Source organism: Lepidochelys olivacea (genome assembly GCF_965140295.1).
Source record: "Lepidochelys olivacea isolate rLepOli2 genome assembly, chromosome: 9".
NCBI lineage: Eukaryota > Metazoa > Chordata > Testudines > Cheloniidae > Lepidochelys > Lepidochelys olivacea.
Window position 1 is genome coordinate 41,982,029 of NC_140419.1, and position 25,989 is coordinate 42,008,017.

General features: G+C 40.6%; 1 protein-coding gene across 2 annotated transcripts in view; it reads left to right on the forward strand.

The window, feature by feature from the left end:
• The first annotated feature begins 6,036 nt into the window (after positions 1 to 6,036).
• Positions 6,037 to 25,989, forward strand: part of PIK3CB (phosphatidylinositol-4,5-bisphosphate 3-kinase catalytic subunit beta) — a 195,599-nt gene continuing 175,646 nt past the window's right edge. Inside the window, exons 1-2 of one of the 2 annotated variants that reach the window (XM_084639467.1) lie at positions 6,037 to 6,366; positions 9,223 to 9,276. The gene's annotated coding sequence lies outside the window, so the exon portion shown is untranslated. The remainder of the gene's footprint in view (positions 6,367 to 9,222; positions 9,277 to 25,989) is intronic. The other variant, XM_084639471.1, reaches the window with a different exon arrangement.

Consider the following 25,989-nt stretch of genomic DNA (forward strand, 5'->3'; position numbering starts at 1 on the left):
AAATATGGCAGGCGACCAGCTTGGCTTAACAGTGAAATCCTTGCTGATCTTAAACACAAAAAAGAAGCTTACAAGAAGTGGAAGACTGGACAAATGACCAGGAAAGAGTATAAAGATATTGCTCAGGTATGCAGGAGTGAAATCAGGAAAGGCCAAATCACACTTGGAGTTGCAGCTAGCAAGAGATGTTAAGAGTAACAAGATGGATTTCTTCAGGTATGTTAGCAACAAGAAGAAAGTCAAGGAAAGTGTGGGCCCCTTACCGAATGAGGGAGGCAACCTAGTGACAGAGGATGTGGAAAAAGCTAATGTACTCAGTGTTTTTTTGCCTCTGTCTTCACAAACAAGGTCAGCTCCCAGACTACTGCACTGGGCAGCACAGCATGGGGAGGAGGTGACCAGCGCTCTGTGGAGAAAGAAGTAGTTTGGGACTATTTAGAAAAGCTGGACGAGCACAAATCCATGGGGCCGGATGCGCTGCATCTGAGAGTGCTAAAGGAGTTAGCGGATGTGATTGCAGAGCCATTGGCCATTATCTTTGAAAACTCATAGCGATCGAGGGAGGTCCCGGATGACTGGAAAAAGGCTAATGTAGTGCTCATCTTTAAAAAAGGGAAGAAGGAGGATCCTGGGAACTACAGGCCAGTCAGCCTCATCTCAGTCCCTGGAAAAATCATGGAGCAGGTCCTCAAGGAATCAATTCTGAAGCACGTAGAGGAGAGGAAAGTGATTGGGAACAGTCAGAATGGATTCACCAAGGGCAACTCATACCTGACTAATCTAATTGCCTTCTGTGACAAGATAACTGGGTCTGTGGATGAGGGGAAAGCAGTGGACGTGTTATTCCTTGACTTTAACAAAGCTTTTGATACGGTCTCCCACAGTATTCTTTCCAGCAAGTTAAAGAAGTATGGGCTGGATGAATGGACTATAAGGTGGATAGAAAGCTGGCTAGATTGTCGAGCTCCATGGCTCCATGTCTAGTTGGCAGCCGGTATCAAGTGGAGTGCCCCAAGGTCCTCAGGCCGGTTTTGTTCAATATCTTCATTAATGATCTGGAAGATGGCGTGGGTTGCACCCTCAGCAAGTTTGCAGATGACACTAAACTGGGAGGAGAAATAGATACGCTGGAGGGTAGGGATAGGACACAGAGGGACCTAGATAAATTAGAGGATTGGGCCAAAAGAAATCTGATGAGGTTCAACAAGGACAAGTGCAGAGTCCAGCACTTAGGACGGAAGAATCCCATGCACTGCTACAGACTAGGGACCGAATGGCTAGGCAGCAGTTCTGCAGAAAAGGATGTATGGGTTACAGTGGACGAGAAGCTGGATATGAGTCAGCAGTGTGCCCTTGTTGCAAGAAGGCCAATGGCATTTTAGGATGTATAAGTAGGGGCATTGCCAGCAGATTGAGGGATGTGATCATTCCCCTCTATTCGACATTGGTGAGGCCTCATCTGGAGTACTGTGTCCAGTTTTGGGCCCAACACTACAAGAAGGATATGGAAAAATTGGAAGATGTCCAGTGGAGGGCAACAAAAATGATTAGGGAACTGGAACACATGACTTATGAGGAGAGGCTGAGGGAACTGGGATTGTTTAGTCTGTGGAAGAGAAGAATGAGGGGAGGATTTGATAGCTGCTTTCAACTACCTGAAAGGGGGTTCCAAAGAGGATGGATCTAGACTGTTCTCAGTGGTAGCAGATGACAGAACAAGGAGTAATGGTCTTAAGTTGCAGTGGGGAGGTTTAGGTTGAATATTAGGAAAAACTTTTTCACTAGAAGGATGGTGAAGCACTGGAATGCGTTGCCTAGGAAGGTGGTGGAATGTCCTTCCTTAGAAGTTTTTAAGGTCCTGCTTTGAGCAGGTCCTGCTTTGAGCAGGGGGTTGGACTAGATGACCTCCTGAGGTCCCTTCCAACCCTGATATTCTATGATTCTATGATCTTCAGACCAGAGTTAAACCGGTGGAGCAGAGTTATTTACATTCAGTGTACAGGAACATGAAGAGCAGGTCCACCTTAGACCTGGCTGCCCTGAACCTCCATTTGAGGAAACTGGTCTCGTGATGGGAGAGGACCAATGTGAAACAGAGGGGGAACTCCCACTGATGCAATAACCAGTTCACTGAAAACAGTGGGAACCTTAATGTAACACAAGACTCAAGCAGGAAAGCCTCAATAACCAGTTCACTGAAAACAGTGGGAACCTTAATGTAACACAAGACTCAAGAAAGCCTTCAGCATTGTCTTCATGCCCCTTGCATGCTTACCCAATACTCTGAATCTATGTAAAGGGGTATCAGAATCTTGCCCTTAGATGTCATCAGAGGAAGTTTTCTTGAATATGACCTGGTAAAAATTGAGTCAGGATCTTGGGATTTGGCCCACAGGCTGCTTCAGTTATTACAGCGACAGAAATAGCAACTAATGAGATTGTCATGAACTTTCCTGAGAGTGAATAATAATTTCTCTGCCTTCCTGACAGTCATGTTATAATGTAGTCCTGTGATCTTCATACTTCCCAGCTGTAGATCAAAAAAACTCACAGCTGCTGGGTACTCATAAATACCAAGTCAGTTCACAAGAAAGTCAAAGGTTTGGGAATAATGTAGCATGCCTGCCTCTGTCGGCACTCAGGAATGTTTTATAGATGGAAGTAGTTGACTATCAGTATGGACTGTGACCTTAGAAAGCAGACATGGGCCCAGACTCTCTGCTGCTGTGGGAGCAGCAGTGAGGGCCATGAGGTTACATGTCTCATTCTCTTCTTGTTCCACTCCTCCCCCGAGCTCAGCTTAGGGCAGCCTTGCTACACCAGCTGCTATGGTCCCCAATGGACCATTCCTCAGCTGGCTATGGTCCCCAATGAACCATTCCTCAGTTTGGGATTGCCTGAGTGCTGCCCCTCCCTGACATACTCCTGTGCCTTTGACTGTGCAGTGGGTGGTGTAGGAGATCTTACGCAGACACTTGTCTCTTACCACTACATTATTTGCTTTGAGATACATGAATAAATGATTACTTCCTGGTGCAACTTGGTCTGCTCCTTCATTAATGTGGAACTTGATATTATCTGATAACTGACCTGATACTTTATAGAACAGCCTGTTCTGGCTGCCATCTCAACCTCAAACAGTGGCCAAAGCTGTGGTTAGGACACAGTGCAAATGCAAACATCTACCTCGGTCCAGAGAACTATGAACTCCCCACGGTGTTACCAACCCTTGTAATTTTATCCTGAGTCATGTGATAGTTGGTGTTTGTCCTCAGCTCCTGAAGTCATGTGAATATGTGAGAGTCTCTGCTTTCATTTAAAAAATATAATTTCTAGCCCTCGCGCTTGCAGACAAGATCTTGAAAATGCATCTCAAGTGTGACCTAAAGGCTCAGAAACCAGGAAGAAAATTTTTATATACAAAAACGTTATGATTTTTAAGCCAGTTTTATGATTTTTGAAAGCGTGGATTTGGCAACATCAACTCTGTAGTTGTTGTGTTCTATGTATGGTCTAACTTTTTTAAAATTAGCATTGTAACAACCTCTTTAATATCATTACATGATAACAGCCAGGCAAGTGTAGACAGGCACATATATGGAATTACAATATGAACACAATCAAGTATGGAATTCAGATATGACCCTGGGAACTCTGCTTTCCCCTTTCTTCCAGAAAATATGCATATAGTTTCTTCACTCTTTCAGGTAATGAGGCTAAGCCTCCCTACAGGCTGTCTGTAGTCTGAAAAACAACATTGCCATTGGGTCACACTCAGAAGGTTTCTTCACAAGCATAAAGACAAGAAGCTTAATGGATCTGATTCTCCTTTCCTTTACACCACTTTATTAATAGTAATTATTATTTGTATTACAACAATGGCACCCCTACTGGCCCCAGTCAGAATTGGGGCCCCATTGTACGAGGTTCTGTACATGAAGATAAATAATATATTTGGTGTTCCTATTACTTGCTTTCTGGTTTCTGTGTCTTTAGGAATCACATTATTAGGCATTTCTCCACAACCACAAGGAGTAGAAACTTACTTTTCAAAAAAGAAAAAGAAAGTCGAGAGTCTTGTGTGATCCCATGATTCCAGAAACTGGAGATTTACTGAAAACACTAAATATCACAAACTCACAAAAAAAAACCTGTGAGTTGACAATACTGGTTGCAGTTCATCGAGCTGGCCTGATAGTGACAATATAAGGACAGTGGCGTAGGTTGGTTTTCAAATCACCGGAGATACTTTAGCAAATGCTATTCCAATAACTTCTTCATTCCTGGAAGGAAAACAAAATGTGTCATATCATGGCGTAGTACTGTGGACACCACCAGCCTTGTAGAGTTCTTTGGGAATAAACCAATGGAATATAATGTAACCCCCTGCACTAGACGGTGTCCATATAGTGCTGTGCTATTCTAGTCCCTTTTGGGTATTTGGTAGCATGCTGTATGTATCATGAACTCTGCTGCAAGAGCTGGAATGACTCTTGTCCTTTTTCTCCCATGAAATATACACTTCTGCTAAGTACAGATTTGAGTGCTGGCAGAAAAAGAACAGTGACCTACCTTGACCAACCCCCGTCCCCCACAGCAGCCAAGGAGAGGAGAGGTGAAAGGGACATGTTGCCCTGTGAGGCTTCCCAAGCTTGCAACTGGGGGGTTCCTTTAGTCAAGGGCTCTCTTAAGAGGCAATTCAGCATTTGCCTGTAGATCCCACTGACAGAGGTCATTCCCTTCATTGGTCTTGTTGAGGGGCAGCTCTCTGTTGTCCTCCAATCATCCAGCTTTAGTGGTTGCCTCATGTCTCCTGCTGGCAGGTTCATCCTCCTGGCCTTCCCTCTGCAGACAGCCTCCAGCCCGTAGCTGCCAAGATCTGTGCAGCTCCCAGGGATGTTTTAGGCAAATTTAATGAACTGATTTGCATATTTGCAAATAACTTGTCTATGACCATAGACTCTGATTTGTGGTCAATATGTCCTTTTCTGAGCAGTTGCACAAAACTTGGTATCTTTTCGGCTGAGGCAGGTAGGAGAGCAAGACGCAGGATGCTCAGCAGTCCCACCCCCATCTGCTGTTTGCCTGATTCTCTTAGCCTCATGACAACACTTCCTCTTCCTGGTAACATAGTGCCCTCTATTGACTTGAAGCTGAGCTGGGTCTGTGGCGCTCCCAGAATTTCATGTGACCCAGTCCTTTCCATCCCGCTCATTTGAGGAAAGGGGAGTACCCACCCAATGATGAACCAACAGCTTCATTGCAATATTTAGGATTTTGATTTGAAAGAAACTGAAGGGGAGGGAACTAGAATTTGGGTGGTGTTTAATATAATTTGATGTTAAAAACTTTGATAATGGCGTTTTATGATTGAAAATGTAATCAAAATAAACTCAGGAAAGGATATGATTTCTCATGGCAACTGTAACACCCTCCTGGCATGTATGCAGCAATTTATACTATGGTATAGGCTATTAAACTTCCTAAAGAGTTTACCTTTGTACTGCGAATAACTGCATGCACACAGCTAAAGACACACAATCAGACTGAGGGTAAAGTTCTGAAAAGCTGTAAGCGCCTGAAAATTAAAAGTTGAAATGAAAGGGCCTTGCCTCCTTAACCATAACTTTAGCACCACTACGAGGTTGCTTTGTCCGCAGAAGCTCTGGAGTGAAGGAGAATCTTGTAATCACACAAACTGCAACTGTTATCCTATCTGTTTTAATCAGATTTTAATTTGAAGCCCATAGTAGTTACTTAACTGATTTAAAGAAAGTTTTTGTTCAAAATATCACTGCATTTTGGCTCTTGTGTACTTGGAGCAGCCTTTGTTTTAAGTGTCTGTGTATATGCATGGGTGTTTGTGTATAACACTATTGAAAATATTAATTCAGCACAGCAGCTCCACCTTCCTATTCATCCAAGCAGGAAGTCAGTCTGTTCACAGTCACTCTATCTTTCCAACACCCTCCCCCTGCCAGCCAAGAGGAGGAGTTTACTCATTACATACCAGTCACTGGCAGATCCCATCTTTTATTTAGGCTTTCTGAAGGCTGACAAAAGCATTCTGTTTCAACAGGAGCTCAGACCTTACCAGCTTTTATTTGTTCACTTGGTAGAAATCTGAGAGGGAAAAGTCTGTACCTTGGATTGATACACGGTGGGAGACTGAAGGACTAAAACTTCAAAGGAAATTGGGTGTGCTGCAGGAACAGGAGGGAGGAATGAAACGCCAGCTGTGCTGATAAGTGGAGCCTCTGTGTAATTTACGTGTGTGTTTGTGGAAACCTGGCCAAAGAACACACACAAACTAGGACAGCTACGTCCCACCTTCCTAGAGGATCTGATCCAGAAACCTGAACCAGGGTAGGAAAGCAGGTTCTTTCCCCCCTCCCTTCTTTACAAGAAAACAGGCTTTCAGAGTGATTGTTCATCTATTTATAAAGTGTTACGTCATCTAGCCAGGAAATTCTGTCTCCTCACCTCCTGGAGCCTTGTTTTCAAAAGTTACAGCCTGACCTGCTTTTCGCTGTGGTTTATGTGCTTAAATTTACAGGAGATACTCTGCTATGAGTTAAGTAAGTGGTGAAGAGCTAGGACTATAATAAACTGGGAATGAATTGATTTTTGCCAGCTAAGTTTGTGTCTACAGAAGTAAAATGTTTTAGATGAGGGGAGAGGAGATGAATGTTATTAACACTTGTAGAAAGAAAATCACTGGTAATGCACTGTTTTGCTGAATATTGATTGAAAAATACTTAAATTATTTGTTAAAGCCAGAAAGAATTCAATCTCTTTACTCTATCTGGATGGGGTATTAACTACTTAATAGCTGAGAGATTTGAGATTCTTTTATTTAAAAGACTTCCTGAGCTTTTTCATTTTTTAAGGTCTGTTAATAACACATTCTGGGAACCAGCTTCTGGCCAACAGTATGATTATTCTGGCTAGTGCAGAAATGAAGGAGATGGCACTGACTTTCCATAGTTGTTTTAATTCCTATGAAAGCCCTGGGATTTCCCACACATTACAGGCACCACCCAAGGCAGAGTGCAGAAGCAGAACTGCTATATGGCCAGATCCTGTTCCCATATCATCAACAAAGCTACCACTGATTTCAATGGGAGGAGAATTGGGCCACCTTTTGTAGCCTGCCTCTCCTCCCACCCCCATGTGTGGTTTTCTTACTTGATAGCCCTACATCCACAGATGGCTTTTCTCATCTTGTTAGCAATCTGCTCACTCAGTTTTCATTCAGTGGATGTCAATTGTATGAGTTCCTGATTCACACCCTCGGGGATGTAAATCCACTGCATGTATGGTTCTTGGGCAGGTGGGGGGCACAAGTCCAAGGGGCCCCACCAGAGCTGTTGCCCCCACAAGGGAAGAGTCAACAGCTTCAAGAAATGTCCTGTAAGACAGTGGTGGTGGAGAAGCAAGACAAGAGGAGGGCACCCTTGGGGAAAGCTGCCAAATTGCCACCTTCACTGCAGGAAGCCCCCTCCCCGTCCGGGTGTGTGGAACACTGTCTGGCAGCACCTTCAAAGTTCCACCCATCTATCAGCTTCCTGCTCCTCCAGTTCTTGTGTGAGGAGCCAATGTGGGTTAGGGCCTTTGGGGCAGGTCTGGGGAGGGGAAGAATGTCCTGCTCACTCCCTTCGTCAGTTAAACTAAGCCCTAATTTTCCCTAGTGTTATCTGTTTCCTTAAACATTTTCCATATTTACTGTCCAAAGCTATAATCCGTAGTTCTTTAATAACAGAAAGCATTTAAAGTTGCTTGCTTGTCTTCTTTAGCATACCCAGGTTTTCTCTGGATACCATCAATTTCCATATTTTCTTCCCAGCTAAACTTTTCACTGGGCCTAGCCCAACTCTCACATTGTCTCAGGATCTGACTCCTCATGAAAGCATCCAATCAATAACCTGTGACTCAGTTTACCCAGCAGGCCAGACTCCCTCCCAAATAGACCTCTGACTCCTAACAGGCCAGAAGAGGTTCTTGCTGTAATGCGTCCCTTTCAAACCACTACATTGTGTTGAGAGGTGTAGCATGCTGCAGGTTACTTTAGTTGAAGAGCTGTTAAAGCATGAAGCAGATTGCTGCGAGTCTGCTATTATTTATATATATATACAGTTTACTTCTTGTAACCATTACATCCTGCAAGAGAGCTCATAAAACTTCAGTGGCACTACATTTTGGGTATACATTTCCATGTGATTGGGACCTGTATTAAAATGATGCTTCAATGGTGATGTAGCTGGATTTATACCTAAACCTCAAAAACAATGTGCCAGGACAGTTTGTCATGTTCCCTGTTAACTTTGGTCCCATGTGGAGAGTAAGAGTAGGCAAGCTCTGAAACTGAGCTGTCAGCCAGCAAGGGTCAGGTCCACAGGCTGAAGAAATGCCCAGGGAAAAAGAAGTTGAGGTGCAGGAACTGAGCTCCTTGCAATCCTTCATCTTACCTTCTCACAAGCACCAGTTTTTTGGGGGGAAGCTCACACTTAATATCCCCATTGCTGAGCCCCCTATCTCTTTCTAATGCGGTTGGCTCCACAGTTGGCAGCAGTAGTCTCCGGGACTCCCTCAGAGGGCAGGAGTGGAGGCTGTTGTTGTTTTTTTAAAATTTAGAACATAAAATAAAACTTTTTTTGCCTGAATTTTTTATGAAAATTCAAAACCTTTGATTCAGAATGCTTCCACAGTGCCTCCTGGGAATTGAATTTGGGTGCATCATTGCCCCTATTCTCTTCTATGGGGCAGGCTCCTTAACCATACTACATCTCCCAGGCTGCACTGTGGTCTCCCATCCTGGTAAATCACTCCAGTGAATCATGGGAGTCCCTGACCATGGTGCATTATAGGAAGTGTAGTCCAAGTGGGGATCTGACTCAGAGTACTCCCATGAGGAACCACAGCAGCATTTCCCAGAGTGAAACGTGTTGGTTTTCAGCATGATGTTTTGGTTGAAAAAAGAAAATGTCTCAGTTTTGGGGTGTTTGTTTTTCAACATAAAGTCAAAATTTTCTGCCATAAGTAGAAACTTTTCATGAAAAACATTGTTTTGTCATGCTCAATTTCCCATTCAAAAAACCATTTCAATGGATTTTTGTTTTTGGACTAGCCCTAGTAAAGAAGCCAATGCTGTAAGGGGATAGAAAGACCCACCAGTGAAATACTCCTTGCCATGTTATCCTAACGTAGAATTTCCTTCCACAGGACTAGGAAGCTTCCATGGGCCTTAAGATGTCACCCTACAAGACTCTGCTATGAGTAAGTGGCCCCTTTCATACACTGCTGATTTTGCACACTTATGACACACATTCAAATGAAATGTTTTGAGAACCAGGAGAAAGATAAGCCGTGACATTGTACATTATATCAAGTTTCATCCTTGGCTCCATCTGTCACAAATAATTGTATGCTGTGTCATTTCAGCTTCCCTACTTCTAGTGTAGATTTCCCTTCTCTTTCATACAGTGCTGCTTTAACGAAAAGGAAAATTTGTGGTGGATAGTAGTAACACACAGCTTTTTAGGTCGGACCTATGAGACTCTCAAGTTAGGCTTGCCAGATATTAATGTGGATGTCTCTAACATCTGGCACTGAGAGAGGTTAGAGACAGGATACTGGATAGATGACCTGAGATATACTCCAGTATGGTCATTCCTGTCTTCCTGTGTGCTGAAAGGTTTGTTCTGCCACATGTTTCTCCATAGGCTGGAACTTTATTTTAAAGATATTGTAAAAATATAAATAACCTTCTGACCCTCCTCGCTTCCATCTTTTCCTCTACCTTATTCACCATTTCCTCTTCCTCCTGCCCACACTGCTTTGTTCATAAACACTGATTGAGATATGCTACCTACTGTCCACTATTTCCATACTAATGTATTTGAGAGGAGAAGAAAAGAATTTGCTGAATATTGCTGCTAGTTCTTCCCAACACCCTGTATCTCGCAGCAGTTAAGCCCTGATTTTTCACAGGTGCTGAGCTCCCACAGACATCATTGGAGTGATGGGTGCTCAGCATGCTGAAAATCAGAACCATAATGTGGCTAAGGAGTCACCGTCAACATACAACACTCCTGCTAATACATCCCAGAATCATATTAGCCTCTTTTGCAGCTGCTTCACATTGATGACTCATATTCAGTTTGTGGTCCATTATAACCCCCAGATCCTTTTCAGCAGTCCTACCACCTAGCCAGTTATTCCCCATTTTGTAGTTGTGCATTTGATTTTTCCTTCCTAAGTAAAGAACTTTGCACTTGTCTTTATTGAATTTCATCTTGTTGATTTCAGACCAATTCTCCAAGTTGTCGAGGTCATTTTGAATTTTAAACCTGTCCTCCAAAGTGCTTGGAACCCCTCCCAGCTTGGTGTCATCTGCAGATTTTATAAGCATACTCTGTACTCCATTATCCAAGTCATTAATGAAAATATCAAATAGTACCAGACCCAGGACTGACTCCTGTGGGATCCCACTAGAAAAACCCTCCCAGTCTGACAGCAAACCATTGATAACTACTCTTTGAGTGTGGTCTTTCAAGCAGTTGTGCACCCACCTGATAGTAAATTTGTCTCAACCACATAGTTTGCTTATGAGAATGCCATGCAGAAATTTGCCAAAAGCCATACTAAAATCAACGTGTATCACATTACTGCTTTCCCTCACCCATCCGCTAGATCAGTAATCCTATCAAAGAAGGACATTAAGTTGGTTTGGCATGATTTGTTCTGGACATAACCATGCTGACTATTCCTTATAACCCTATTATACGCCAGGTGCTTACAAATTGATTGTTTAACAATTTGCTCCAGTATCTTTCCAGCTCCTGAAGTTAGGCTTACTGGTCTACAATTCCCTGTGTCCTTCTTGTTCCTCTTTTTAAAGATAGGTGCTCTGTTTGCCCTTCTCCAATCTTCTGGGACCTCTCCCGTCCTCCAGGCATTCTCAAAGATCATTGCTAACAGCTTTGAGATTGCTTTGGCTAGTTCTTTAAGGACCCTAGGATGAATTTCATCAGGCCCAGCTGACTTGAATACATCTAACTTATCTAAATATTCTTCAACCTGTTCTTTCCCTATTTTGGCTTGCATTCCTTCCCCCGGTTGTCAGTATTAATTGTGTTGAGGATCTAGTCATCATTAATCTTTTTAATGGAGACTGAAGCAAAATAGAAAAGGAGTACTTGTGGCACCTAAGAGACTAACAAATTTATTTGAGCATAAGCTTTCGTGAGCTACAACTCACTTCATTGGAAGCACAATAGGCATTAAACATCTCTACCTTCTTAATGTCATCAGTTATTATTTCTCCTTCCCCACTTAGTAGAGGACCTACACTTTTCTTCATCTTTCTCTTGCTTCCAATGTATTTAAAGAACCTCTTCTAATTGCCTTTTATCTCCCTTGCCAGGTGTAACTCATTTTGTGCCTTAGTTTTTCTGATTTTGTCCCTACATGCTTGTACTGTTTTTCTCTAATCCTTCTTATCAGTTAATCCATGTTTCCACTTTTTGTAGGATTCCTTTTTGATTTTCAGGTCATTAAAGAGATCCTGATGGAGCCATATTGGTATCTTACTATTCTTCCTATCTTTCTTTTGTATCGGAATTAGTTGAATTCAGTTGTGAATTTAATATTGTCTCCTTGAGAAACTGCCAGCTCTCCTGAACTCCTGTTTCCCTTAGATTTTTTTTCCATGGAACCTTACTTACCAGTTCTCTGAGTAAAAGTCTGCTTTTTTGAAGTCCATAGAAACGATCAAGGTATCCTCTAAACTTTGTCTATTTTATAGAATACGTAAGGAATTGAATTTCCTTCAAGCTCCAGCTCAACTCTCAAAATGATAGAGACTTCCTACTGAGACTTTTGGGCTCTGATCCTTAATTGATTCCATGATGAACTTTCCTATACCTACCTTAAGTGATGTTTACAGTGCTTCCTTTCTTTTAGTGTCAAATATCCAGTTACCAGAAACCTTAATTAAAGCAACCACACAGAATAGGTCAGATGCTAACCTGGTATTAAACTGTAGTTCATAGTTCACTCTACTGTGCCAGTTTATATATACCAACTGAAGATCTGGACCAAAGACTGCTCTTTAAAATAGTAAAGATCAATTCATCCTGACAACGCTTTGTATTTTCAAAGCACTGATTAAATATTAGGTTGACTGTTAGTTAATTATTGTAATATTCATTAGAGGAATTTGTACTTGTTTGTTCTTGTGATGGGAAGATAAGAGCCTCCTAAACATGCCATATATTTTTGCTGTTAGAATTACTGGACAGTTGTTCTAGTTTGTGTGAGGAATGTGTGAATTATGACCTAAACATTAACAGAACTTTTGAGGTTGGGATAACATTTCCCTACATGATTACAAGTTTTCATTTTGGTGCACCTCTGCACTTTCTACTTCAAAGAGATGCTGGGAACACCAAAAATCTCAGAGAGAGCTAGTTTTCATAAGATTTCTGGCATAATTGTGCAGACTCTGAATGTGTTTGGCTAAATATTCCCATTTCTGTGTGCTTTCTTTGCTTATAGGAACCGAGCATCCAGATTTCTTAAGGTTCATTTGTCACCTGTTTGAGCCCATGTAGTGTGATCATTTTATAAACCAATATGAAAGTTCCTTATTTTTTCTGACAATCAAAGGTACAGTACAGTAGATGTCATTTAAAAAAAGACTGCTTGGTCATAGCTACAAGTTGAAAACAACTATTTCAATTACAAACATGGGTTAGAGTCTTAATCACATAATTTTAAAAATCCACCAAATTCCAGGGCTGCAATTGGTGCAGTTTTGTGTACTGGGGTTGTAAAGGAGGTTTATACTATCTTCCCATTTCGTTATGATTCTGCAGCCAGTTCAGAACACAGCATGATTTAAAGCAGTCTAAGGACTGCAGTAAGTTGTGCTGATTGGTAATGGCTCCTAGAGTGGAGGGTGGGAGACATTTCACAGCTGGAAATTGCCAGAGCTCAATAGCACTTTGGCCACACCCCCTTGCTTGGCCATATCTCCTATGCCATGGCCTGCTTTTCTGCTTTTTATTCTTCCTTTTTATTGTGGGCATACATAAATGGTAAAATTAAGATTACATAAAGTGCAAAAAAAATTAATGTAACTGGTGGGGGAAGCAGTAACATGGGTCACAGATGGATAAAGAATACAGTGTAAACAACATACAAAACAAATGGAATTGCATGAGATCTTAATGAGAGAAGTTCTGGAGGGCATTTGGTTTTTTAATGCAGTTCCCAATTTAAGCATAAACTTTAAAAGGTAGCTATGGGCTCATATATCCATCATCTGAATCGTTCATAAGACTAGTCATCTTTTTCCATGAGTAAGACTCTTTGTTCCTCTTCCTAGTCTGCCACAGCCAATATTTCTAAGTAATTATGATTTAGCAGCAACTGTAAGAAAGGCTTTGAACCAGTCTACTGATTCCATTGCAGTCTCCAGAACTTGGAGCTGACTGTTCCAGAGGCAGCATACCACTCAGTGATTAATAAAACCTTGTGGGAACTGGGTATAGCAATCACAGCCTCATGTGTGATTGGCAATATTGATTTACTACAACTGTTGGACCAGCAGAATGATACAGGATCGTGCAGCACCTCTGGACAGCGCACCAGGTCCATAGCTAATGATGTAGCTTTCAGAAAATAATGTAATTAAGAAAGAAATTAGTACCTGACAAGTGGTCTGGAATGCTGCTCTGAGTATCTGCTCTTTTCCGCAGCATCAGGGAATAATGGAAGTTGGGCTGTTAACCAGAAACTCTAGTGTGGTTTTCAAGTTTGTACTTAGTTCATCTAATTTTTTTTTTGGGGGGGGGGGGAAGTCAGGGAGGGCTTTTCTTTATACTAAAGAACTTAAGCTCAGTGTAAGAGATTATTTTTACTGATGTAACAAAAATCATTTGATACCAGTTTTAAAACTTACACCAACAAAAAACTGGAAAAATAACTTGACAAATGATGGACCTCTGCCAAATACCTTTCAAAAGTTCATAGTTAGCTGTCCAGTTTGGATAGAAGCACTGGAAAGAAATTAAGTTAGTACTTTAATAAAAGTCCTTTTAATATCATTACAATGTATATCAGATAGGAAAAACTGAGTGGGGGGTTGGGGGGGAAGGGTGAACACGAAACCTTGGAAAAGTGTAGCCGACCTCGATAGCAAGGTTAGTTTAAAAGATGGAATGAACTGGAACACAGTAAGATTCACAGTATCTGACATGAACAGAGCACATACTCTGGTTTGGAAAGATCACTGGACCCAAGTGGGACTACTCCCATGTATGAAGTTATTCATGTGTTTGCAGTTCTGAGGCCTAAATGTTCAGAATTTGAGACAACTGATATTTTTCTATGCTGTAATAATGCAGATTACTATTCAGGATACTCATTATACAGAATGTTTATACATCATAGAAAAATTCAATGAATCACTATATCTGGAATCTTTTTATTTGGACTATAAGGGCTTCCTAACTAAGAACAAAGATGATAAAGTTGCCACAGAGGCATTCATTCCGATTTTAGTAGACTTAAATTATCAGCCTTATTGTAATTATGTAATGTGGTGGTGGTGTCGATTTTTTTGCACTTAGCAAATATGAATTGGTCGTTTGCTGCTGAATGATGCAACAGTAATGTTTATTCAGTTAGGCAGGGTGCTGCTTCTGTCTGTAGTAAACATAAGTAGAAGAAAGAATTAGAAGTTCATCTTTGGGATAAAGGTTGGGAGGACAATGTTATGAACAATGTTATGACAGCTGCTATATCTAACCGTCTGTAAGAAACTCCACAGGTGCAACTCAAAATGTCATAACACTTGTACACATACATAGAACATGTATAATTGAATGTCAATGCCATGAATTAACATTCTGGAGATGGGATTTATTCATACTTTGTCCAGAAGAATTCCTTTCCAAAAGCTTTTATTTCAAACTAGATGTTTAAAATAAGGCAGGAGTTTATTCTTTCGAACCACAAAATAAAAGTTTCTCTCTGGTGTATTTTATCAATGCCAAGAAAATTATATTACAATTATGAAAGTATCCTGATAGTTAAAATGCTGCAGAGGGATCGGCACACTGTAGAGAAATACGTACATGTCATAATGAAAAGCACAAAGCATATTTTCTTGTTCTTCTGTATTACTATTGTAATTTAACTTTTTACACAGTATGATAGCCCTGCCTCTTTATTCGATAGTAAGTAGTTTCCATATAGATTTTTTGTTGTCCTTGGAGGAAGGATCTCACCTGTTCTTTAGTGACAATAAGATCAGTGTGGCATGCCTATTACAGAACCATGAGCTGTGGAGGGGGAAAAACAGTACTGAAGGTCAGTTTTGCAATCTCTATTTATGGAAACTAAGAAAAGGGCAACAGAACATCCTTAGAGCCCTGCAAATTTGCAGATATCTGCTTTATATCTGCGGATATCCACGGAATATGTTTGAGGATTGCAGATCAGATGTGGATAAAAATTTTGTATCCATGCAGGGTTCTAAAAATCATTTAGCACAGGGGGACCCACAAACAAGATGATTAACACAGCAATGGTGTGGCAAGGAGCAAAATTGACAAGTAATAGTATAGCAATATGTGTTGGAGCAGTGTTAGCCCCTGAAGTGCTTTGGAATTTACTATGACATGATCTCTTACATTATCTGCCTTCAAGGTACACAGGATACAATTCACATGGAAGTCATTCACAGAATTGTGACTTATGGAATCTAAGTCCTGAATTGGGCCCAGTGGCTTCGATACACTATTTATTTATTTGCTTATCTATGATGCGTCAGAATGAGTTCACTTTAAAAGGTTACCCTGACTGCTGTTGGGGAATAAGAAGGGGTCTTAATTTGGGATTAAGGACCAGTTAAATTTTCATATTTGAGTAGATTTTGTTGGACCCTAAGTTATGAGAGCTATGTAGAATGCTTTTTGAGTCAGTCTGTCAAAATCTAAATCATTTTTCTTCATTATGGACTTATTTACAATGAAAAATTCTCGAGAATTTGATAATTCAACTATCACTCCATCTCTTGGCTTCTAAACAAAGGTTAAGTAAGTTTGTGTGATATGTTTAAGCACAAACACACATACCCTTGAGTCCAAATACTAAATGGTTTAGCTTAAAAGCAGTTTTAGGGACCTATTCTATGCAGGAAATGTCATGTTTATATATTAAATTTGTATCCAAATCACGTACATTTAAACTGATATGTTAACAGGCCTTTTCATGGCATCTCTCCGAAGCAACTGATACCCAGGATGGACTACTCCATTCACACAGTCTGATTAAAACTCTGATATAGATTTAAGTTAATGAGGGAACATTTAAAGTGGAATAGCCTTCCAAGTAACATGGTAGAATCAAGTAAAACTATTGTATTTAAGCAAAAGCTGGAAGACTATGTGGAAATTGAGCTTAAAAGGTACCAGGTCTCAATGCAACTCCCACTGAAATATGAGTCTTTCCAGTGGCTTAAAAGAAAATTTGAACAGGCTAAGTTTTGTGTTTGCAAGTAGCCAACCTCCCATTCCAGGGTAAGAAGGGGCTCTCCCTGATTCTTGTTTTGTTTCTTCCTTCATCCTAGACTGAGTGTTGGTTGGGTAAGTCAAGTTGGTTGGGCAGCAGGGTGGTGTATATGAATTATTTTTATTTGTTTAGTCTTCCAATTGCACAAACATTAATACAAATTTAAAGGTGAAAATGTACATTTGAAAGGTTAGCCCCAAAATTATATAGGATAGAAGGGACAGTGTTGTCATCAAGCTATCCAGACCTACTTCTGCTTCTGTACAAATACTCAATTATGAATACATGCTTAACCTGTCAGGCACAAATCTGACTCTCCCCTCCCTTACAGCGTTGGAGGAGACATACCAATGAGGTTACATCAATGGGGCACTGGTATAAGAGACTTGGACTGCTAGAACCTGCTCCTATGATTGAAGTTAATAATGAAATTCCCATTACCTTTCATGGCCACAGGTCTGGGACTGAATTGCCTGAATAATTCAATATTTTTAAAACTCTGTGGAAAACAGACCTGCATTTTGGTTTACCTTGACCTTTCCTAGAGTTTCTAACAGAGATCGTGACATAACAAAGTTACCAATAGACGTGAAACTAGTGTAAAATGTTATAGATGGAATATGAAAGTAAGAAGTTCTTTCTCACTGAAATGCTGGTTTATTAGAGAATGGTGTATACTTTTCATAGTAAAGCTAACCTACAGGAATGCCCTACTTTTCTGTTTAGTCATAAATTTATATTTCTTTTGCAAGCACAAAAAGATTTGAATGGAAATATACATCGATATTTATCTGAAATTAAAATAGGTTTATAAATATATATGTATAGATTCTTTTTATCTTTTAAAACCTATTTTAATTTTAAATAAAAAATACTGGAAATAAATTGAATACCTTTTGTTTGTTTTTTAAATTTCTGGAATAGTTTTCCACAAATATTTTTCTCATAGTAATTTCACACAAGTCTAAAAATTTAAAGACTTCATGAGTGTGAGTTTTATTCATGTTAAGTGTTATATGAAAACATTACTAAAGTAGAATTAGAAGAGATATTGTTGTTCCCCTCTCTATAGCAGTGGTGAGGCCTCAACTGGAGTACTGGGTCCAATTTTGGGCATCACACTTCAAGAAAGATATTAAAAAATTGGAGATAGTTCAGAGGAGAGCAACAAAATTGATAAGAGGTTTAGAAGCCTGACCTGTGAGGAAAGGTTGAAAGAATTGGATATGTTTAATCTAAAGAAAAGAAGGATGAGGGAGGACATAACAGTCTTCAAATATGGGAAAAGATTGTTATAAAGAGGATGGTGATCGATGTTCTCCATGTCCACTGAGGGTAGGACAAGTAGTAATAGCCTCATAGGCTTAGCTTTTAGGCAGCAAAGGAGATTCAATTTAGATATTACTAAAAGCTTTCCAACTATAAGGATAGTTGAGCACTAGAACAGGGGAGGTTGTGGAATCCCCATCATTGGAGGTTTTTAAGAATAGGTTAGAAAACATCTGTCAGGGATAGTCTAGGTAAATTAATCCTGCCTCAGCATATGGGGATGAACTAGATGACCCCTTGAAGTCCCTTCCAGCCTTGCATTTCTATGATTCTGTGATTCAGAACAGGTATAATCTGATGATGATTTATATTGAAGTCTATAGGAAATATTTTGAAAACTGAAGTATGTTTTGCATTAGTGTAATTTTTTAAATAAATCATGGCTGTTCTCTGTAAATGGTGTAAGCGGGTTAGGGTGTCATTTTCAGGTGTCCAACACCCTTGCCACTTGAAAATACCACTCCTCTCCATATCCATATTAGAATTTCATTGACTGTTGTCTGAAAATTGTCTGAAAATTAGTTGTAGAACTTTTTGATTTCATTAAAAGTGGTGTGAATGTCCTTTTTCCTTGGTTCAAGGATACAGTTAGCATGTGTTAAAAATTAAAGTTTTAACTTAAAGTTAAAATGTAACATATTTGTACCAATTGTCTACTGGCATTAGTAAAAGTGTTATATTCCGATGGAGTACTTAGAGGCAGTTTGTGTTCTGTTTTAATGGGATTACGTCAATGTTTTGCTTCAGCAACTCAGTGTAGCTTTATGGTGAAGATCATTGCAGTTGGAACAGGCTCAGCTGACAGCACTGTGATATATATACACACTATAGTATATTAATATAAAGCTATAGACAGCAACAGAACACCCCATATATTGGTTGGTATAAAAATAATCACCTCATGTCAGCCTTCTATGTTCTTCTTTCCCTAGCAGATGCTCTCAGAGAATACAAAATGTTAAGGGACTACACTGTTGTTCAGGGAATCCTGTGTGCCATTGTTGACAGGCAACTAGACCACCATGATAAAGTTATAATTGCCTTTGAAACTGCATTTGCTTCAGAAAGAAATGCAGGAAATAGCTGAATCAGAGGTATGACCCCGATCAAACCATCTCTCTCTCACTCACATTAACCACCTGTAGAACGGCTTCTATAGCAGTGTTTTTCAACCTTTCCAGACTACTGTATCCCTTTTGGGAGTCTGATTTGTATTCTGTACCCCAAGTTTCACCTCACTTAAAAACTACTTGTTTACAATATCAGACATAAAAATACAAACGTATCACAAACTAAGCAAATATCTAGATGAGTTGATGTACCACCTGGAGACCTTTGCGTACCCCTGGTTAAGAACCACTTTTCGATAGGACTGGGAATAAAGGGAGTTGCTGCAGAGGTAGCACTCCCTTCCCACGCACTGGGAGGGACTGGTTGAAGAAGCGTGGGAAGGGGACATGAAGAAATTTCTGATTGGCAGACGTGGAGGGGGTGCATGTGGACTAAATACTTTCTCTTACTGTTATCACCTTCCTGTGTCCGGAGCTTACCTCCAAACTCAGATGAACAAAATACTAACAGTATTGCTATTGCGTACAGCTTCCTAAATTGAAAAAATAAGATTGCTAGCTGGAGTAGAATTTCTCAACTAACCTGGAAGCTGGTGAGTTTTTCTGCTACCCCAGTCAAGACTGACCTAGAGCCCTGATATTTTAAGTTAAAAAATTTGAAGGTTTAGTAACTCCTTAACCAGACAAGAAAAATTATGTGTGCAGTAACTTCCTCATTCCTGTGGAAAACTCCAGAAAACTCTGCTCACCAAACCATAAAGCTCTGCACAGACAGCTGCGGCTAGCCAAAGGCACACCCAAAAGTTGCTTGTAGGCAGTTCACTCTGTCCCATAGCAGGATGTGTGCACCTTCCCCACTAGGAGGAACCAAGAGGCATCTGAAAAGTAGCACTCCTGCACATATCTTTACAGCTCCAAACAGGGAGGGGGGGATTGCTATTCTCATGACAATCCGAGTGCAAATGTCAAACAGATGCAAAACCGCAGACATATCTCCACAGCTACAATGATCAACACCCTTCACAACACACCTTTCAAGATCCATGGATCCTCCAAATGCCTAACACAATATGTGGTGTACCTCATTCAGTGCGCCAAATGCCCCACTAGCAACTATGTGAGTGAAACCAGACAATCACTATGCTCTTGAATGAACTCACACAGGAAAATGATAAAGAATAAAAACGTATCACCTATAAGCGAAAACTTTTCATAAAGTGATCACTCTCTCTCAGTCCTTATCCTCAAACGAAACCTGCACAACACTTTCAAAAGATGAGCCTGGGAACTTAAATTCATTACTTTGCTAGGCACTAAAATCATGGACTGAATGGAGACAGTGGATTTATGACTTCTTACAACAATCTGTAACTCACTAAGAACCTCACCGATGCACCCTCTTCTTTTCCTCCCGATGACTGGAGAAGTGTTAACAGACCACTACACCTTGAATGGTCCCTTGAAATATTTGTTAACTGCTTATGCTCAACAATCTGGTCAAATCTTTGTTGCCTCTGCAAGACTAGTGGGAATAAGTTGCTTTTGCCACTAAAAGGAACAGATACTACTCTAAATAGGTATGTTGAGTAGGAAGGTGTCATGTTTGCATGCACTTCTCAGAGCAGAACTGTAAGTATAACCTAGTAGAAATTCATCAGGAAAGTTGGCACTACAGGAGAAATTCATGGGAGAGAACAAATTCCACTTGAAACTCCCCGAGTTTTCTCTTGTAAAGTTTCCTCTGCATTCTCCCTTGAAGGTGATGGATTTTTGATCTTTAAGAAGGGATGTGGCTTGGAAACCCAGTGGAATTAAGGCTCTTTGGGGCAACCAGTCTTCATCCCTGGAATTCTTCAAGGAAGGGGAATTAATGCTACATAGAGTACACACAATTAATTTGCATGCTTGACACAGCATTACTTCTCAAGGGGATTTCCACTAGGGCAGGCATCAATCTAAGGAGACCTAGCTCTATGATCTCACATCCCAGAATAACCCCACTGGAAGTGCAGAGCCTTAGAATTCAAGAAGCAGCCTCTGGACAGTTCATGATGAAAAATTAAATTATTACGTGAAAAAGCCTCAGTAGTGTGAAAAGAAACCTGACGCTTTTCATGATGGGACTTAAATTGCTCCTGCCCTCTCTCTTGGCATCAAAATTGTAACACTGTGAGAATGGCAAAAAAAAACAAGGAGTCCTTGTGGCACCTTAGAGACTAACAAATTTATTTGGGCACAAGCTTTCATGGGCTAAAACCCACTTCATCGGATGCATGCAGTGGAAAATAAAGTAGGAAGATATATATACACAGAGAACATGAAAAAATGGGTGTTGCCATATCAAGTGTAACGAGACCAATTAATTAAGGTGGGCTATTATCAGCAGGAGAAAAAAAAACTTTTGTAGTGATAATCAGGATGGTCCATTTCAAACAGTTGACAAGAAGGTGTGAGTAACAGTAGGGGAAAAAATTAGCATGGGGAAATAGTTTTTACTTTGTGTAATGACACATCCACTCCCAATCTTTATTCAAGCCTAATTTAATGGTGTCCAGTTTGCAAATTAATTCCAATTCTGCAGTTTCTCGCTGGAGTCTGTTTTTGAAGCTTTTTGTTGGAGAATTGCGACTTTTAGGTCTGAAATTGAGTGACCAGCGAGGTTGAAGTATTCTCCTACTGGTTTTTGAATGTTATAATTCTTGATGTCTGATTTGTGGTCATTTATTCTTTTGTGTAGAGATTGTCTGGTTTGGCCAATGTACATGGCAGAGGGGCATTGCTGGCACATGACGGCATATATCATATTGGTAGATGTGCAGGTGAACGAGCCTCTTACGGTGTGGCTGATGTGATTAGGTCCTATGATGGTGTTCCGTGAATAGATATGTGGACAGAGTTGGCAACGGGCTTTGTTGCAAGGATAGGTTCCTGGGTTAGTGTTTTTGTTGTGTGGTTGCTGGTGAGTATTTGCTTCAGATTGCAGGCATGTCTGTAAGTGAGGAGTGGCCTGTCTCCCAAGATCTGTGAGAGTGAGGGATCGTTCTTCAGGATAGGTTGTAGATCCTTGATGATGCACTGGAGATGTTTAAATTGGGGGCTGAAGGTGACCCTCCAACATCCACTACAAAGCCCATCAGAGGTCATAGAAAAGAGCATTTCTCTTGACATATTTGAGAGAGAGATTTTAAAACTTGTGAAAACAAATACAGTATAGGGAAATATCAAGAAGGAGTTCAAGCAGTGATCAACAAAAATTGCTTTCTTAGATTAAACCTTATGTATCGGGGACTCATGTTCTTGAAGGGAGAGGAACTAGGGAATATAGTTTTCCCATTTAACAAGAACTCTCTCATAACCAAGGAGAGAGGCAATGCGATTTGGCAAACAAGGGCTTATTATATGTACTTACTGAAATGTTTACACATTGCTTAACATATTGACATATATAACATCTTAGTCAACTTGTGTAATTTCAGTTGGGGTGGGGTTGGGGGTGGAAGATATCATATTCTCCCCCAGGACCATTTTTTGTTGAACATTCCTGTCATTTAATGCAATCTGGTTTATTCCAAAGGCAGAAAAGTCATCCTTCCAAAGTATTGTTATGAGCCACAGTGATGGCATCTCTGGCAAAGGTGATTAACAATATCCAGAAAAGGTGTGAACTCCATCAGAGACAAGGAAACCATCCCAACCTCGCCTCCAGCCTGTGTAGAATTTTAACAAAAGGCTTCTATGAACTGCCTCCAATACATCACTGTGTTCAAGCAGGAGGGAGATATACATTGCCATTTTAAATTGATCCAGTTTTCTTTCTGTAATATAAGTAGGGTATTATTCTCAAAAGCTCTTTCAGCAAACCATCCCTATTCAGCAAAACACTTAAGCATGTGCTTAAACCCCATTGATCTTAATGGGATTTAAGCACCTGCTTAATGTTTTGCTGAATTGGGACCAAAGTAAACAGTTATGTTGTAAGAAAGACAAATGCAACTCCAGTGCTGGTGTGAAGGATGTCACAGTAATATATGAAAGATGTGAGAGGGATAGATTGAAAGTGTAAAGCTAAATTGGCAGTGATCCATTTGCATTCTGTATCCACTCTCAGAATCCAGACTGTAATTGTGTGATTCACCCATCATATGATTTGTTTAGCTGGCAAAGCCACTATAAAAATAGAACCAGCAGCATTTGTGTGGTTGGTCAATTTTAAAAGGGGGATGATTCACATAAATAAGACTTTCAAATTTGTTATGATAGATTGCTTGGGAGAGTGGGTGAGAGAGATAGTTTAATGAATAATTGGGAACACAGGAAGATCTAAAAATAGATGCAACAGAAAGCTTGAAACAATTGAGACTGGTGTATTTTTTTTCTGACAAAACCTTTTTTTTCTCTTTAAGCTGTTAAATTAATTTTTTTGATGTCCCTCAACCAGACTTCAAAATTAACAATGTTGGGAATTTAGCTCTAAAAGTCAAGATGATGCAGATATATTTCAAAGAGCCAGTTTAAAACAGAATTCTTGGAAGTAATGCATGTCTCTGTGATTCAGTGTGACTAACAATGTCGAATGTCTAATTGTCTAATGACAAATGACACATGTACCGACAATTTAGGGATAGGCCCAGAACCACTATTGCATTGTGTACCATGAGCAGTGACTATAATTTTGTAGATGCTGCTCCAAAATGTATTTGAACACTATCTTTTGGAGATTAGGGTTTGGAAGAAATGGTGTTAATTCCAAATAGTGAGAATTTAGCCGCATTATGTCGTGACCAGAAAGTAGTATTTTTTGGTGGTGTGCCTGAGTTATTGACAAATGAAATTTTAAGAAAAAATATTTAAACACTCAGTTTTATCTACAGGTGCCTTCTTGTGCTGAGTGTACTCCCACTTCCACAGAAGTCAGTGCTGCGGGATCGGGGGGTGGGGGGTTCAAGCACCCACTGGCTAGAGGGGAAGTTGGCGCCTTCAGTGGGACTTGGTTTGTTGGATTAGGTCCCATGGACATTAGACCAATTCTATAGTAAATGTTTCTATGATAAGAATAGATATTCATAAGTCCTAAGAAGCTTGTGTATACCATATGCATTTTCAGTCAAAATATAAATACTTTTAAAACTGCCTAAATGCAAGTTTTATCACTTTCCATGATTTTTTCTTTTAAAAAAAAAGACACTTTCATTATAATTGTGACACTCACAAAAGCCAAGAAATTCAAAATTCAGATTCTAATGAACTAATAGACCTTTTGTACTTAAGAATTAGTATTGTTAGTGAAATTATACAGTACATTTCCATTTGTTATACTTTTGTGTTTCTTGTTAACTACATAGATGAAGATTTCATGTAATTAAGGTCCCTTGTTTACGGTTTTTATTTCATTTAGAATTTCTTAAGTGTTAATCAGTGTTTATTATAAAAATTGAAAAGCAGGTGAAAATTAGTGGGGAAAAAAGTATCAAAGTTTTCTGGGTAATTATGCAGAATGTTGCAGGATGGGAGGACAGAAAAAAACAACAAATAGCCTTAGTTTTCTCATGTCTACACTACGAAATTAGGTCGATTTTATAGAAGTCGATCTTTAGAAAGTGATTTTATACAGTCGATTGTGTATGTCCCCACTAAGCGTATTAAGTCGGCGGAGTGCATTCTCAATACCATGGCTAGCATCGACTCGTGGAGTGGTGCACTGTGGGTAGCTATCCCGCAGTCTCCACTGCCCATTGGAATTCTGTGTTAAGCTCCAAATGCCTGATGGGGGCAAAAACACTGTCGTGGGTGGTTTTGGGTACTTGTCGTCAGTACTCCCTCCTTCCTTCCTTCAATGAAAGCAACTGCAGACAATTGTTTGGCGCCTTTTTACTGGGATACCCATGCAGACTCCATAGCATGGCAAGCATGGAGCCTGCTCAGCTCACTGCTGCTGTTGTGAGCATTGTAAACACCTCGCACATTATCCTGCAGTATGTGCAGAACCTGGCTAGGAGACGCCAGCACTGAGGATGATTGTGAGGAGGATATGGACATAGACATTCCTGAAAGCACGGGATGTGGCAATTGGGACATCATTGGGGCAGTTTGATACAGTGGAATGCCGATTCTGGGCCCGGCAAACAAGCACAGACTGGTGGGACCGCATAGTGTTGCAGGTATGGGATGATTCCCAGTGGCTGCGAAACTTTCGCATGTGTAAGACCACTTTCCTGGAACTTTGTGAGTTGCTTTCTCCCACCCTGAAGCACAGGAATACCAAGATGATAGCTGCCCTGACAGTTGAGAAGTGAGTGGCGATAGCCCTGTGAAAGCTTGCAACTCCTGACTGCTACCGGTCAGTTGGGAATCAATTTGGAGTGGGCACATCTACTGTGGGGTTACTGTGATCCAAGTTGCCAATGCAATCACTGGCCTTCTGCTAACAAGGGTAGTGACTCTGAGAAATGTGCAGGTCATAGTGGATGGCTTTGCTGCAACGGGGTTCCCTAACTGTGGTGGGGTGTTAGATGGAATGCATATCCCTTCCTTGGCACCAGACCACCTTGGCAGCCAGTACATAAACCGCAAGGGGTACTTCTCAATGGTGCTGCAAGCACTGGTGGATCACAAGGGACGTTTCACTGACATCAACGTGGGATGGCCGGGAGAGGTGCATGACACTTGCATCTTTAGGAACTCTTGGCTGTTTGAACAGCTGCAAGAAGGGACTTACTTCCCAGACCAGAAAATTACTGTTGGGGATGTTGAAATGCCAATAGTTATCCTTGGGGACCCAGCCTACCCCTTGCTCCCATGGCTCATGAAGCTGTACACAGGCAGCCTGGACAGTAGTAAGGAGCAGTTCAACTATAGGCTGAGCAAGTGCAGAATGGTGGTAGAATGTGCCATTGGATGTTTAAAGATCGCTGGCGCTGTTTGCTGACTAGGTTAGACATCAGTGCAACCAATATTCCCACTGATATTGCTGCTTGCTGTGTGCTCCATAATATCTGTGAGAGCAAGGGGG